Genomic DNA, 17,394 nt, shown 5'->3' with positions numbered 1-17,394 from the left:
CATTTTTAAATTGTCCAGCATCTAGTCAGCACTCCATAAATGATGCTGGTGGTAGTCATTAGTGCCATTCTCCAAATGTTTGCGGTTCTCTTTCCAAGCACATGGTGGAATCCTACTTCCCCACCTTCATGAAATTGGACATGGCCATGATTTGCTTTGGCCAAAGCAATGAGACCAGAAGTGATGTGCCTCTCCTTGATAGAGGCTTTAGGAGGTCATGTGTAATTCACCACATTCTCTTCTTCCTGCTTCAGCAATCAGCAGCAATAAGGTGGAATCACGACCAGCCTGGGTCCTGGAATGAGGAACACATGGGGCAGATCTATCCAGTGGCCCCAGATGGCAAGGCATGAGGTAGATTGTAAAGATGGCCGGACTTATTCCTCCCCTCCCTGTGTGCCTTCCCCTTTGCGAGATGGCTTTGCTATTCCTCCCATCCAGAGACGAAGTCCATTCCTACAAAGCTTGAACCAGCTCGGCCATGTGATTTGCTCTGGCCAATGGCATATTTTTAAATATGATACAAGCAGAGGCTCAAGAAGTGCCTGAGTATTGGAGCTTGCCCTGTTTCATGGCTGGGAAGGAACCCTTCTGCCACTATGTGAAAAAGCCTCAGCTAGCCTCCTGGAGAAGACCACATGGAGTGAGGCAAGGCCCCAACTGTTCTACCTGAAATCCCAGGCATGTGAGTGAGGCCACCGTAAACCATCTAGCCCCATCTGAACTGGCACAGACCAAAATAACCACCCAGTCAACCCACAGAATCAGAAAAAAATATTAAATTTTTTTTGTTTTGAGCCACTAAGTTTCAAATGGTTTGCTACTAGGCAAAGACTAACTGACAGGACATAGCATGAATGGGAAATAAACCTCAGAGTATTGAGCCACTGATCTTTGGGGATGTGTATTACTGCAGCATAGCCTTGCCCATTATTCTGATTAATATGGTATTTCCTTCCCATTTCCCTGTGGGAAAGGAAGTATATCCCACTTAAGTTTAGAGTTTTATCCTCTACGGTTCTCCTCCTGTTCACCATTGCCTTCCACTGAACCACTCTCCTGCCTCGTGGTCTAGGTAGGATCTCCTGTTATCCCCCACACCCCAAGGATGGGTTATCAACTAGGCACATCGTGGAGCCTTCTGCTCACCCCCCACTTCTGGGCCAAACTCTCCAGGGCTGTGTGAGCCTTAGAGACAACCTGTAAGAGGTTCCCATATTGTGACTCAGTGTTTGCTCTGGGCCCTGAGGTGAGACCAGCTGGCCTCAGCCCACACTCTGCATTCCCCGCCCCACTTCACTCTCTTGCATACTCCCTGGCTGCATGGTATGGCAGATAAAGGCACTGGCTGCAGCATCAGATGCACCTGGATTCAAATCCCAGTTCTGCTGTTTAGCTTTCAATCCTGGGCCAGGTGTGGTGGCTCACACTTGTAATCCCAGCACTTTGGGAGGCCAAGGCAGAAGAATCGTTTGAGTCCAGGAGTTCGAGACCAGCCTGGGCAACATAGGGAGACCCCATCTCTAAGAAAAAAAAAAAAAAAAGAGGTCCCAGCTATACAGGAGGCTGAGGCAGGAGGATTGCTGAAGCCTGGGAGGTGGAGGCTTCAGTGAGCCATGATTGCACCACTGCACTCCAGCCTGGGCAACAGAGCAAGACCCCATCTTCAAAAAATACATATGTATATATCTCCTGGCTCTGTCACCTCTTATCCATGTGACCCTGGGAAAATTATTTAACCACAGTGAGTCTCACTTTCCTCCTTTGCGATGTGGGGATAAAAGCTCTCTGTTCACACAGCTGCAAGAATGATAAATATAGTGTCTAGCACAGCACCTGACACACGGTAGGCACTGAAGAAATAGTAACTGGACATCATTTGGAGTCAGAGTGTCCAGTTCTCAAATTTCAGCTCTGCCATTGACTGGCAATGTGTTCCTGGGCAAGTCACTTGGCTTCCCTGAACCTTAGTTTCCTCTTCTGTAAAATGGGTGTTTAATTGTCTTTTTAACAGCTGAGGTAAGGATTTTAAAAGGAACTATATATAAAGTAGGTGGCACGTAGTAAGTTCCAAAGAGGTGGCAGTTCTTTCTCCACCCTCTAGCTTGCAAATTATTGTGATAGCAAAGGTGGTTTCACCTCTATGCCCTTCCTCCCCTGCCACACGTACACAAAGAGCCTGCACACATGCACACAATCGGAACTCAGTCAGAGCGGGCTTGCTGTGGGGGACAAACAGATCCCAGTGACCCCACATCCCTCCGGTCCAGGAATAGTTTCTGTGTCCACTCACCCCAGAAGGAAATAGCCTGGTTCTATCATGCATCACATAAACAGGAAGAACCAACAGTGCTGAGGTGGTGGGGAGACCCCTGTGAGCGTCTCATCCACCATCATCCTCATCCTCCCCCACCTTGCTTCACCCTCTCCCACAAGCGTGCTCCAAGACTGCTCGAGAGCAGTTTCCATGGCGATAGCATTTTAAAGTTTTCTAGGAGCAGAACAGGAATAATTTTCCACCTTCTCCTCCTCCGTGGCAATCCTGGGAAAGGGAGCTTATTACAGATAAAGGATGGGGTGAGGGGCAAGGAGGAGAGAAACAGCTCTTTCTTTCATCGCATGACTGAAGAAGGTCACGCTGAAATTCCCCACACCCAGCTCCCTCTCCAGCCCCCACTCTCTCCCTTGGTCTTCACCTACCTCTGCTTGGATGAAGAGATGGGATGGGTATGAGTAAAAGAAGAAAGAGAGGAAAGAGAAAAGAAAGAGAGAAAAAGTGGGCCAGTGTGTGCCCAATCACATGCATGCACTGCTCATAAACACAGTGGCTGCAGGAAATTTCCACTGGTCTCTTCTTGGGAAGTGATGATCATTAACAGAGGAGAAAAGCTGAGTATTAGAAGCAGAGACGCTGGGCGTGGTGAGTCATGCCTGTAATCCTAGCACTTTGGGAGGCCAAGGCAGGAGTGTCACTTGAGGTCAGGAGTTCAAACTAGCCTGGCCAACATGGTGAAACCCAGTCTCTACTAAAAATACAGAAATTAGCCAAGTGTGGTGGTGCATGCCTGTAATCCCAGTTACTTGGGAGGCTGAAGCAGGAGAATCACTTGAACCCGGGAGGCAGAGGTTGCAGTGAGCTGAGATCACACCACTGCACTCCAGCCTGGGTGACAGAGTGAGACTCCATCTCAAAAAATAATAATAATAAGATAAAAGCAGAGACATCTGTGTACCCTGGCTGCAGCCCATTATTGAGTCAGTCTACATGTTACAACCACCTTATAGATATCTCCATAATCTACCAGCCCAAAGAGGGTCCATATACACTGTGAAGGCGTGTTGTGGCCATGATGCCCTCTAATGAGGGTGGACACCATACTGTAATGAGGTACGGGGGACGGGGTGCTCTTCTTTCACTCTGATTCCTGCTTGCCTTCACAGCCTCCTTCCTCTCAGCCCCCAACTACATTCCTTTATGCCTGTTCTCCAGTCTTTGAAGGGTTTTTTTGTTCCAGATTGTGGGCCCCTATCCAGTTTACATAGAATTCATTGCCAATATCCCTAAGGCAGACACCATCCAGAAGAAGTGTAAGGTGAAAATAGACCGTGAATGGCCTGCCTCCCTTCCCCTCCTGGCATGACTGTGAAGAAGGCATCTGCCCCAGACCAGGTGTGCCAGAACCCCCAACAGGTTCAAGGGAGCAGGCCGAGGAACAGGATGGGAGCACAGGCTCAGATGGACCCAGTAAGATTTCTTCCAGGGCTGAGCTTGGCCTAACAAGTCACATGGGGATCATGCAGAAGACATCAGCATAAGACTCCGGAAGAACCAGATTCCAGTCCTGATTCTCCCACTCACTAGCTGGGCAGCCTTAAGAAAACCACTTAGCCTCTCTTTGAATCTCCTCTGTCTTACCTTATTTTCCATCCTATCTGTCTTGTTCAAAAAGGTTGTTTTGAAAATTCAAAGTGAGAGCACTTCAAAAGTTAGTAAGGACTACACACTTGTAAGATATCTCTTTCTATGACTTTGGCAGAGTCGGTGACAAAGATAAGCTTAAAACCTGGTCTCAAATGTCAATCTAGAAATGCAGAATCCATGGGCAATGAAGTAAGTGATGAAGTACTCTAGTATCACAGGGAACTGCTATGTGGCCTTGGACAACTCACTTGTCCTCTGGGGGCTTTGTCTTCCTCTGCCAAAACAGGTTCTTAAGGGCCTTTTATGGCGGGAACCCAAGTCAGATGCGAGGCCAAGTCAAGCTAGAGAGTGTGGACCTGCGGTCAGCACCAGGGACAGTTCCCATGAGCCTGGGAGACCAACATTGATCTGAGTTAGCAGAGACCTGGGTTCGACTTCTGACCTTGCCTCAAACTTAGAGTATTATTTCAAGATGGTGTCTTCTCACTGCTCAGAAGTCCCAGGAAAGGTTGAGTTCTCATTATAAAAGTTCACAACTCTTCTAGGGAGGCAATGTGTTGCAGTGGTCAGGAGCACATCCTACTCACAAAGAAGGTGCTGGAGCCCATGAGTACTTGATAGGTTGCTCCTCCTTCCCCAGTCCTGCCCTAGGAAGCAGTGTAGTGGAACTTCCGGGGAGCTGTTTGGGTAGAAGAGCCCAGTGAATTCTCCTTCCTCGTATATAGACCTTTGGATTTCCTATGCCTTCCAGAATTACATCCCTGTATTCATTGAGCCAGGCACCTTTCCATAAACTCTCTAATCTAGTTCCCATGATAACCACTAGCTTAGGCATAATTATTCTTACTTTTCAAATAAGAAGCTGAGTATGAGAGAGGGGCACCAATGGGCCTATTGTCCTTTCCATTTCGCTGTGCTCACTCATGAATGAGACCTTGAGGCAGTCACTTCCCCCTCTGGGTTGAACCAGAGCTCCAAGCTCCAAGCATCTTCTCTTCCATCCTACAGAGGGGTCTGGGATCTTGACCTAGGAGCACAAGATGTGGAGCCAATAACCTCTCAGAGCTCACGCCTACCCCAGGCTCAGATCTCTGAGATGCCAATAAGCAGATACCCCTGCTTAGAGCTTGCTCTGAGTCAGTTCTCCCTTGGAGAACTGGTTCTCCTGCCTTGGCAAGAATCTTTCTTTTTTTAATAAAAAAATTATTTTGACAAAGTGTTCTTATAAGAAATGAATGTCAGCCTGACTCTGTAGAGAAGTGTCACTGTGGAATTGATGTAAGACGTGGTGTTTAATTTAGCAACTCCCTTTAGCTCTGTCACCAGCCCCAGCACCACCCTCCCTCCTCCTATGGTCGGGGGTAGGGAGAGGTCTGTGTGTCCCATAGCTGTTTCTAAGGGATCCAGACCAGCCTTTGACCATCAGGATGAAAGGGGTCCTGACTAACTCATGAATTTCCAAGGCCAAAGTCCCACAACCCCAATAGAATATAGCATTCACAAATGTCAGAGATGGAAAGCAACTCAGATATCACCATATCTAACCCAACCATTTAAAGACAGGAAAACTGAGAAACTCTCTAATTATAATGCATATGCCAGGCTTCTTACGTCTTATTACATGACCAATGCTGCAGAGAAGGGGCAAGAGTGACAGTCACCTTCCCCAGGCAAAGTAGAAAGACCCAGAGACACAGATTGGGAGAGGAAGAACAAGGAAGAAGCTGATATGCACTAGGCACCTGTTATGTGCCAGGCACTGGGCTCAACACTTCTATAAATTACATCATTTGGGTGTCATCCCCATTTTACAGATGTAAAAACTGAGGCTTGCAAGAGATTAAGTAACTTACCCAGGGTCACACCACCAAGATATGGATTCAGGTGTGCCAGGCCCCAAAGGTTGGGCTTTTCCTGTTGAGGGGAGCTACAGTGGACTCCCCTCTTAAGCAGCAGAGGTCTGGAGTCAAATCCACTTTGTTTCCTACACTTCCTCACTTATTTCCTAGGATCAAGTGCTTGGTTGCCCTTTATTATCAAATAAAAGGGGCATAACTGCTTTCTGGACATAACTTGCTTCCTATTGGCTTAGGAGTCTCACCTTTCCCACAGGTGACGTGTACACATTCTGCCATTTTGGTTTCCTTATGATCTATATATATAAAATGATGCCAGCAATATCCTTAGCCCAGATACACCCCAAAATGTTTCAGGACATATGGGTCGGTCATCAGAGGGAGATGAAACTATTAGGCGAGACTCAAAAGGACCAACATCTTCAACTCAGTGATAGAAGTAGCCCTGGAGGGCTTGCTCCCGCTGCCCCTCTTTCTAAAGCACCTGCCACTCACCCTGGCTGTTGCAGTGATAAGGGATTGAGAAACACTGCAGTGGGAGAAGGGTTTTCTGATTTACAGAAGCCTCAGCCATAACTTTAGAGATGCTTAGGAAATTCCTCTGCCTTCGATTTGCAACACCTCTGGCCTGATCCCAAGAAGCCGGCAGCATCTTTGTGTCAATCAAATTTCTACAGATTTCATGTGCTGAACCTGGCTCTGTCTATACTTCATTGCTCTGGGATCTCAAAGAATTGGCTACAAAAGTGGGGAGCAGCAGGTGGTCATTACACCTTCCATTGTGCTTGATGCTGTGTGAGGGCCACCTCACTTCTAGCTAAAGCATCCCCTGCCAGGCACACAGAAATTCCAAACAGGAAATGGCGCCTGTTACAGGCTGAATTCTGTCCTTTAAAATTCATATGTTGAAATCTCAATGCTCAGTACCTCAGAATGTGACTGTATTTGGAGATAGGGTGTTTAAAGCAGTAATTAATGGAATATGAGGTCATTCGGGTTGGCCCTAATCCCATATGACTGCTCTCCTCATAAGCAAAGGAAATTTAGACACAGACCTATAGAAGGAAGTCCATGTGGGGACACAGGGAGAAGAGAGACATCTACAAGCCAAGGAGAGAGACCTCAGAAGAAACCAATCTGGCCAACACCTTGATCTTGGACTGTTGTATGAGCCACCCAGTCTGCAGGATTTCATTATGGCAGCCTCAGCAGATCATAGCAGGGGTTCTCTTACTTTTCTTCTCTCCAATATATCCCGCTACCTCCTTCCTTCACTCCCACCCCTCCAGACCCTGGATAATTTACTAGCATTAAAAAGCGTATTATGGGCCCGGGCACAGTGGCTCGCACCTGTAATCCTAGCACTTTGGGAGTTCGAGACCACCCTGGACAACATAGCGAGACCCTGGCTCTACAAAAAATTAGCCGGGCATGGTGTCACGTGCCTGTAGTCCTGCCTCAAGAGGATGAGGTGGGAGGATTGCATGAGCCAGGAGGTCGAGGCTTCAGTGAGCTGTGATCACACCACTGCACTGCAGCCTGGGTGACAGAGGAAGACCCTGTCTCCAAAAAAAGTGCATTATGGAATGGAGATGCTGGGGTGGGGTGGGCCTTTTAACATATTTAGAGCTGAGGTGAGAAACACTGAGGGCAGGTAGAGCCTTTCTTTTCCTCCAAGCAGCCCAGCTCTCCAATGCCAAAGCTATTTTGAAATTACAAGAAGCTAAATGTATAAGCCATGTCCACCTAGTCAGTGGGTAATAAGGTTTCTGGGACCCAGAATACATCTTCCACAGAAACAATGTGTATAAAAGAAGCTGGTTCCCAGGCTAGCCCACAAAAGCCTGTTTAGTCCATCACAGAGTTCTGATACCCTCTCTTTCTCTCACTCTCTGCCCTGCAGACGAATAGAGTGATATTGCCTCAAACCTAATCTTTAAACTCTACAGAAAAACAATCATGTCCACCATGAAGTGAGTGGGGGACGTGATTCAGGCTGGATGACCATGCCTAGAGGAAAGTAGTCGGTGCTTGAGGAGGTCAAGGAGCCCTCGGGGCCTGGGGCAGCGGTACTAAAGGAGACTTCTGGAACTTCTCAAGGGCTTTAGAGTCTGAGCACTCTCAATCCTTATCAATCTCCTTTTACTTCAGAACTCAGGGTCCCCTTTGGATCCTCCTGTAATGCTTGAGCTGATCAATGGTGATTGGGTCCTCTGTGGGGGAAGAGAGGACATGAGAGAGGGAGAGAGAAAGCAAGAGAGAGGGGAGCATGATTGTGCAAGAAGAGATGGCAGCAAGAAGCTGGCTGACGGGCATGATGGCGCATGCCTGTGGTCCCAGCTACTCGAGACTGAGGCAGGAGAATAGCTTGAACCCAACAGGCAGAGGACACAGAGAACCAAGATCGTGCCAGTGCACTCCAGACTGGACAACAGAGCTCCATCTCAGAAAAAAAAAAAAAAAAATTCCTGCGGAAGGGGTATCATGAACAGGAGAGAGGGACTGGCTGATGGATTGAGCCTTGATGTGCAAACTCAGTCTTTCCTCAACATCCTGGTCAGGGCCCAACGCACAGGGAAGGGCTCAAAAATCCCATGTTCTGGCTTGAATCCTGGTTCTACCACAGGCTGGTTGTTTGACTTTGAGCAGCATGACCTCTGTGCCCTGGTTGCCTCCTCTGTGAAATGGAATCATAATAATCACCAGCTCACTGGGCTGTTGTGTAAATGCACTACCCATATAAAGCTCTTAGGAAACACATCAGTGAGCGTTAGCTGTGGTTGCTGTTAGTGCCTGCTCTTCACCAGCCCACTGCATGAGCCCTTTACCACCAGCTTAAACCCAAAGAACAGAAGGGGAAGAAGGCCAGGTGCGGTGGCTCACGCCTGTAATTCCAGCACTTTGGGAGGCCGAGGTGGGCAGATCCCTTGAGCTCAGAAGTTCAAGACCAGCCGGGCACAGTAGCTCAGGCTTGTAATCCCAGCACTTTGGGAGACTGAGATGGGCGGACCGCCTGAGGCCAGGAGTTCGAGACCAGCCTGGCCAACATGGTGAAACCCCGTCTCTACTAAAAATATGAAAATTAGCTGGGTGTGGTAGCAGGCACCTGTAATCCCAGCTACTTGGGAGGCTGAGGCGGAAGAATCACTTGAACCCAGGAAGTGGAGGTTGCAGTGAGCTGAGATTGCACCACTGCACTCCAGCCTGAGTGACAGAGCAAGACTCTGTCTCGAAAAAAAAGAAAAAAGAAAAGGAGAAGAAGTTTGAGATCAGCCTTGGCAACATGGTAAAAACCTGTCCCTACAAAACAAAAAAGCTAGCCAGGCATGGTAGTGCACACCTGTTAGCCTCAGCTACTCGCGAGGCTGACGTGAGAGGATTGCTTGAGCCTGGGAGGTGGAGGTTGCAGTGAGCCAAGATCACACCACCGTACTACGGCCTGGGCACCAAAGTAAAACCTTGTCTCCAAAAAAAAAAAAAAAAAAGAAATGCGGAAGAAGGAGAGGAAGAGGGTAGAGGGAGTGAAGCAGGAAGAAAACCAGGTTGGCCAGCGGAGATGCGTCTACCTGTCGGAAAGGACCACTGTGTACCTGCACTCCTTGCCCCTGTGGCGTGGATCAGGCCGCTGTTCCCGTCTCCCCACACTGGTCAAGATCAGGCTTCCTCTCCTGACCTTGAAATGCCTGTGGCCTTCCAATAAGAAGATCTTAATGCCACAACCCATCACAGGTGTCTCTGGGACCGTCTCCCAGTGGGAGGCAGGGTCAGGGGCACCCCTCTGCAGCTGGCATCTGAAGGAGTTAGCATGGTGCCTGGAGGGGAGGGACTCGGAGGAAGACAATTGTGAATTCTCTGAGAGAAGCAGATCAGAGGAGCTGGAGCTGGTGTTTTCATTCCAATTAATTATCCTTTTAGCACAGCTCGGACTGCTGGAGAGCAAGGAGGAGAGACTCATGTATATTAAAACCAGCCCGAAGATTCTAGCCTGCAGGCAGATACAGTGTGCACCGTGCAGGGGGCACACGGAGATCCCACTGCCCACCACACCAAGGAGGTAGATACCCTGGACTACCCAGTGGCCAAGTCTGCTGAAGCCTGTCAGCTTCTCTGTAAGGCCTCTGCCCTGCACCTGCTGATCAATTAAGTGCTGAAGACAGAGACCTGGGCCTGAGCTTAATGTGCTTTGCAAATATGGCTTCTTCACGGAGAGCCTGCTGGGGAAAGCTGGTGGCTTGTCCCCATTCACTGCTTCAAGGAGCCTAGGTCTATCCTGAGCCTGCCCTCCCTTGCCCACCAACATCCTGCTCTCCTCCTTCAGAGATGTGTTTCATTCCATGTGCACTTCCTGAGCACCTGCCCTAACCTTGCTCAGTGCCTGGTCATCAGGGAAGACTACCAGGAGTAGGTGGAAAGCCAAACCTTAGGGCCAGATAGGACCAGTGAGGAGGCTCCTACAATAATCCGGGTGCCTCGGACCAGTGGCTCCTCACCAGTGGAGGTGGGCAGAAGTGGTCCTATGCTGGATATATGTACAGACAAGACTTCCTGATGGATTGGGATGTGATACATGGGAGGAAGAGCAGAGTCAAGGGCAGAGCTAAAGTGTTTGACCTGAGTGTCTGAAAGGGTAGATTTGCCATATCTGAGATGGAGACAGCTGTGGGAGGGACAGCCAAGCCAGCTTCTCTGACTCCGAGTCTAGTGCTCCCTCTTCTTCCCTGTCTGGCATCTCCAAAGGGTCAGGTGTGGGGTGGAGGTCAGTGGTCCTCAGTGCTCTTTCTTTCTGGACACACCCTCATTGTCTCTCCAACTCACTCCTCTGCAAGCCTTTCTTCATGATTCTTCTATTGGAAGATGGTCTATCAACTAATTCATACTAAAGTGAAAATGGCTGATAAGTAGGGAACAGCCTTAGGAGGCCACTGAGTAGTAGTGGACAATCAATCATGGTAATAATAATACCCATAATAATAATAAAATAAAAATACATAATCCCTATTTGGCACTTACACTAACTATGTGCCACTAACTCTTCTGTAATAGGCACTATATGTGTGTATTATATCATCTAATCCTACCTATAACCCTGTGAGAAAAATATTTATCTCCTTTTTTTACAGATGAGGAAACCGAGGCACATACCCAGGATTACAGAGCTAGGACATGGCAGAGTCAGGATTTGAACCCAAGGAGTCTGGCTGAAAAGTCACGGTCTCAGTCACCACAATCTACTATCCGTCTACGCGTCTTACCAATCCTCATAACAACCATGTGAGGACGGCGATTTATCCCCACTTGTAAAGGAGAGAAAATTGAAGATCAGAGAGGGGAGGTGATCTGTCCAAGGTCACACAGCTGGTGCCTGGGGGCTCAGATGAAATAAAGGAGGCCCAGTTAAATTTACATTTCAGATCAACTGAACAGTTTTTAGTGTAAGTGCATCCCACTCAATATTTGGGACCTATGTTTACTTTAAAGGTGTTTGTTCTTTATTGCAAATTTAACTAGGTATACTATTCTTATTCACTGGATCTGAGACCCCCAGGCCTAAAGACCCCTAGGAATCCGTTTAGTCAGGGCCGACTTTCTCAGGCTCTCGGGATAAACCCCACTCTCCAAACCTCCAAGTCCCAAAGGACAAAGGAGCTGAGGTGTCCCCAGCGTGCTCCTCCCTGGTCCCTTAGCCTTACCACCCCATCTCCCAGCTCCTGCAGTTCCTCCTGATGCCGCGGCCATCACGAGGAAATCCCCGGATCAGGCTCCAATAGTGTCTCCCAGAGCTCTGGCGTGAGGGGCTGGGCCCTGCTGAGCCAGGCAGCCATGTGGCCCAGAGCACCAGGCTTAAGAGCTTCCAGCCCACAGCTCCTAAGCGGGCCCATACATCATAGGCAGCTGGAAATCGAAACTCGTTTCTCAAGTTGATGCACTGGCAGGTTCATTCGCCTGATTCAGGCAAAGTTGCATTCCACATTGGGTATTTATCAGCTATGTACCCACGCTCAGACACACTCCATGCTTCCCAAATTTATGCCTCAGAGTAAAAAAGAGCCAAGTTCCCTGCTGCTGCCTGCAAGCACCTGCTGTATACAAGGCCTGTGCATACAGGGTATAGGCCATACCGACAGGTCTAACAATGACTGTTCTAACCAAAATAATCATTGCCACCATCTTTTGAGCGGACACTTGCTACATGCCTGATGAAGTTAAGAGTTTTCCAGGCATTAGCTCATTTAATCTACAATCCAGACCATGAGATAAAGAATGGTATCCCAATTTTACAGACGAGAAAACTGAGGCACAGAAGGGTTAAATGGCACACTGAAGTTCACACAGCCAGGAAGTTGCTGTTGCGGGACTGAAGCAAAGCCCTCGATTCTAGGTTCCGTATCTTTCTCTCCCTCCTTGGCCCATATTACAGAAATCGTGGTCTGAGATATCCCTGGGGTAAGTCCTATGAGCTAATGAGGAACATCAGAGGTCATTGGTCCATCTCTCTGTTTTGGCACGAAATGCTACAGCTCAAAGGGGCTTTGTCATTCTGATGACGAAGTAGAGTCAGGAGCCACCTCCTCATGAGCAGGTCTGGGGATGGGGCCTTGATTTCTGTGTTGGGAAGGAGGAAAGTTCTGAAAAGGATCATGGACCCCAAGCGAGTGCCCCTTCTGCTTCTACCTGAGGCATCCCAGGGCTATATACAGCAAGTGCCCCAGGAACCTGGGCTCCAGTCTCACGTTCACTGCTGCCTCTCTCTGTGACCCTGGGAGAGCCCTTCCCCTTCTCTGAGTCTCAGTTTCCCCCTGGGTCACAGGTCTTTGACTTGTTTGGTCAGCTCTGGCATTCATGGGTGCCCCCTTCATAATGATGGTCAATCCCTCACCCTCTCCTCAGGTTCTCCCCAATCCCAGGCTTCTCCAGTCCTGCCGAAGAGCCTGGTGTGGTTAGAAGAACAGGAGCTAGGCCCAGGACTACCTGCCGCACACAATCTCCTTTGAGGCCACTAGGTCCAGGACATTTCTGAGACTCAGCTACATTTCAAACCCATTCCTATCCCCAAGATGCAGCCCAGATCCAGTTACCCACCTCCAGGATGAATGAGCTGGGCTGTGTAATAGACTCTTTAGAGGAGCCGCCAGCTCCAGTCTCTTACAGGGTTCTCTCAAGGTGCCTTCACCTGACTCAGGAGGAGCCAGAGACACCTGCAGGCCTTGTCAGAACCTGTGGGGTACGTGTGCTTGGCCGGCTGTGTGAGCAGCTGCAGGGTGTTCTGTGCACCTGTGGTCATGTGTATCCCTGTGTTGTAGGCCTGCATGTGTGCTGTGTGCATGTGTGTGCGCACAGGAAGAGAAATATATGCTGTGGATGCATTTTTAAGTAGTCCATCCGTCTCTGCTCATGTCATTCAGTGTCCCTAGATCGCCTTGGAAACAAGATTTAGAAGAGCCACCTGGAGACACACCTGGGGACCCAACACTCCATTCTGATGGTTCTAGGATTTCTTACACTCATGTGCACACACAAATACACCCATACACACGGTTTCCTTCACCCCTCTGTGCTGTTTAAATCAATATCTGTCATCTTCCATAGATTATAAGCATCTTGGGGACAGAGCCCAGTACAGTCCACCTTCAATTCTCCACCCCTGAGCCCTACCCAGCACTTAGCACAGGATTCTGAACACGAGACTTGCTCATTCTTGTTCGAATGTCTTCAGTTTTATAAATGCAGGTTTTGTGTGTGCATATCTGCACCAGGGGTATGTGAGTCTCCCTGCGTGCACTGGTGTGTGCCACATACTCACGTGTTCAAATAAGCAAGCATGCACATATGTGCACATCAACTAGTGTGACTGGCACACACCTGTGTGCACGTGTCTTTGAGCATACGTTTGTGTGCTGGCATACCCATGTACGTGTGTGAGCCGGACCTATGCCTGTCAATGGACACGGGAGTGTCCCCCTGCATATTCACTGACATGCACAACTATTTCCATTCATTTCATCATTCATTTAGTTATCACTTGACAAATGTTTCATTAACACTTTCTATGCACCCACCACTGTGCTAGCATTCGGTGAATGAAACAAAGTCCCTGCCTCCACACAGCATACATTCTGGTGGATGCTTATACTCATGGTGGGTGTGCACACGTGTGGCCTAGGTGCTAACATATGTGCACGTGGCGGTATGTGTATATGCACCATGCGGAGTGGAGCTGGCACCCCCTCCTGATCCAGTTAGTAAGAAAGGGAACTCTGCCTTCCCCCTCCGTGGCTGGAACAGCTCACCTTTGCGTGAGGGGACACTAGGTGCTGGGGATCCCCCACCCCAGCCTGGACCTTGCCCCAGCTGTGACAAGGAGTCAGTCAAAGTGACTTCTCCATGCCAAGAGGCATGGAGGACTTTTAAACCAGGCTGGGGACAGGCCTAAGAGGCCAGCAGGCCTGGCTGGAGAAGACAGTGGGGGCAAAGGCCAAGGCATTGTTCTCTCACGTACCCTTCAAGATCACCAGCACAAAGTGGCATCAGGCATGGCCGTTGGCAAAGACGGCACTCCTCCAGCAAGCTCGACGGTGCCGAGAAGCCAGTGGGAGGGGACAGGGGCCAGGCCTGCTGGCTTAGGATGAGTCTAGAGAGCGGCAAAAAGAAAACACAGGCAACACAAGGCCTGGCTCCTACCCTTGCCTATGACGACAGCCCCACCTTGCTGCGCAGCCTTAGAGCCTCTGCCCCATCTGAGCTAAATGGGGCGGGAGTTCTGGGTGACTTTGAAGGCTGCCCTTCAGGCCTTTCCCTGAGATGACTCACACTACCCCAGGATTTGGGCCACGGAGGGTGGAGTGAGGCCTGAGTCCAGGCTCTGATGGACATGAACACCCAGGAGGAATAAGAAACTAGGTCAGAGGGTTCCTGTAGGGGAATCTTATGTGTCCCAGGGCCTGGCCCAAGGTGCAGCGGCTGTCGTGCCTTTGCCCATGCCTTCCACCTGGGGACCCTTCCACGCACGAACGCATTGTGAAAGTTTCCCAATTAAAGATGCTCACACCTACTAGTTAGTGGAGAATACAGAATACACAATCCGATCACCCATCAGGTCCCGGCTCTGTGTGTCCGCGTCCAGCCCTCCGGCACGTGGCTCCTCCGCCTCAGCACCACACCCATGAGCCGCCCCAAGTCTGTTTTGCTGTGCAGTATCTAATCCAAGAGGGCAGGGACTATGTCCACTTGGTTCTCACACTGTCCCCAGTGTCCGGCACACACAGAGCTGACTGATGGGAGGCACTCAATAAACATTTGTTGAGCAAATAAATTAACTGCATGAACATGTTAACAGTGAACATTCAGGGTTGGGAAATTTCAGATCACTTTTATTTCCTTATACTTTTAAGTCATCTCCATGTTTTCTAAAATGTGCATGTGTTGATTTCATAACCAGATGCTTCCCCCTCTCCCCAACCAAAAAAAAAAAAAAAAAAAAAAAAAAAGCTTCTAAAAACAGAATAAAGCAGAGCTTCTTCTCTTGCTTCAAGGCCCTACTCCCCAGACACCCTCAGTGAGAGCCGGTTTGTCCTCTGGGTTTTCTCTGCACCGCCTGTGGGAATAGCCAGGTCACCAAGCAAGTTAGGGACCAGCAGCAGGGCTCCCATCCCCCAGGCCAGAGAGCCTCTCACTGCCTCATCTTCTCATGTCTATCGTTGTGTTTTGTTTTAAATGTTTGTTAAATCTCAGCTCTGCCATTCACTCACTTGGTGCTCTTGGGTGAATAACTCAACATCTTAGTGCCTCCTTTTTCTCATCTTTAAAATGGGAATACTGCTAGTATATACCCCATGGGGTGGGTGGGAGAACTAAGTGCACATAACACACTCAGCACCATGTCCACCTGAGGGTAAGCACTCAGTAATCGTCTGTCTGGTTGGTTTTATTTTTTATTAAGTGCTTCTCACAAGCCACAATAAGGGTCTGCGTCTATCATCAAGCTTAGTCCCCACAACCCTTGCAAGTCAGGCTTGTGATTGGACCCATATTGCAAAAGAGAAACCAAAGGCTCAGACAACCAAGTTGCTTTTCCCAAAGTCACACAGCAAAGAGGCCACAGCAGTGGGATTTGAACCTGGATCTGTCTGACTCCAGACCAAGTGCTCCTGAAGTTTCAGATTCCACCTATGAGGAGAGGCCAGGGTAGGATAAGTTCAGGACAAGGCTCTGTGTCTTGGAAGGGTAGGGAGTCAAGAGAGGAGATGGGCAAGAGAGGTTAATCCTGGAGCTCCTTCCCTACACCCAGTAGTATACACTGAATACGGAGTGGCCGCTGATTTCCCAGGGACAGCAGCTGTGGGGCTGGGAAGAATTCTTGGACTTGACCTCCCCGCTTCCCTCAGCAAGACCAGCATTCAAATTCCAGCGTGGGTCATTCATTCCATCCTCCCCTCTACTCATTCATTCATCCATTCACTCATTTCCCTAACAATTATTTGTTGAGTACCTACTAAGTGCTGAATTGCATTCTAGGCACTAGAGACAAGTAGTGAGCAAAATAGTGGAGTTTACATTCTAATGCAGGAGACAGGCAGTACTCACCTTAACAAGGCAGCGAATAGGTCAGATGTTGATGGGATCCCTTCATAGATGGAGCAGGGAAGGGGAGAGGAAGTGCCAGTGCTGGCACTCTGTTTCCTATCAGTGATCAAGAGGACCTTGCTGAGCAAAGATCTGTAGGAAGTGGAGGAGTAAGCCATGGCATCACTAGACAAGAGAGTGGCAGGCAGAGGGAGCTATAGCCACTGTGCTCCTTGTCTACCCCTCCATCACGGTTCTGCCATCCTGTCATCCTCTACTAACTATTAGAGGTAATAATCTCTCATTTCCACCACCCCTTTGATACAGGCATCATTAGGATTCACCTTTCAAACATGAAAAACAGAGGTTCAGTGAAGCCCTGTGACTATTCCACAGGCTGGGGGAGGTAGGCAGCCCAGGTCCCTCCAGGACACCTCCCCTCCTTGACTCTGTCCTGCTTGCTACCCAGAAAGGCTGTGATTCAATGACCTGCACTAAGAGGTTGGAGCAGGACTTGGGGGGCCGTAGAGTTGCAGTTGAGGAAAGATTCTGGAGCCAGATTTCCTGGGTTCACATTCAGCTCCACTAAGTTCCGGCTGCATGGTCTAGCTCTCTGTCTCCATTCCCTCCTCTGATAAATGAGAATGATCACAGAACTACTTCTACGGTTGCTGTAAGGAGTAACTTACTTACATAAAGAGTTTATGACAGAGCCTGGTAAGTGTGATGTGAGTGTCAGCAGTTCTGTGACTGGCTGGGGGTGGGCAGGGGAGCTCTGAGATCAGCTACCCAGGGATTTGGGAGCTGGACAATGCCAAGGTCCTGCGTCAGCCCAGGGTTCTGGCCCGCACTGGGTCCTCTGTCTCAGAGACTCTGATCCTTGCCTGTCCTTGGCTGACCAGAGGGGAGGTGTCAGGCGTGGGATGGGGGTACGTTCCTGAGGGCTGAGGCCTGGAGTGGGAAGGGGAGGGGCAGAGAAGGCAGGGTGGGACAGCAGGGACTCCTCGCTAGCAGAAGCCTAGTGCTGTTCAGAGGTCAGGAAAGGTGGAGCCACTC

General features: G+C 49.3%; 2 long non-coding RNA genes across 2 annotated transcripts in view; one reads left to right on the top strand and one right to left on the bottom strand.

The window, feature by feature from the left end:
* Positions 1–2,731, bottom strand: part of LOC106993242 (uncharacterized) — a 145,870-nt gene extending 143,139 nt beyond the window's left edge. The window contains exon 1 of the long non-coding RNA XR_013403936.1: positions 2,701–2,731. This is a non-coding gene — a long non-coding RNA (uncharacterized LOC106993242). The remainder of the gene's footprint in view (positions 1–2,700) is intronic.
* LOC106993243 (uncharacterized) overlaps positions 1–17,394 on the top strand; it is a 227,929-nt gene that overhangs the window by 188,691 nt on the left and 21,844 nt on the right. The window lies entirely within an intron of this gene.

Source organism: Macaca mulatta, chromosome 14, assembly GCF_049350105.2.
Source record: "Macaca mulatta isolate MMU2019108-1 chromosome 14, T2T-MMU8v2.0, whole genome shotgun sequence".
NCBI classification, from domain to species: Eukaryota; Metazoa; Chordata; class Mammalia; order Primates; family Cercopithecidae; genus Macaca; species Macaca mulatta.
The sequence above is the reverse complement of the archived record's forward strand: the minus strand, read 5'-3'. Positions and strand labels throughout refer to the sequence as shown.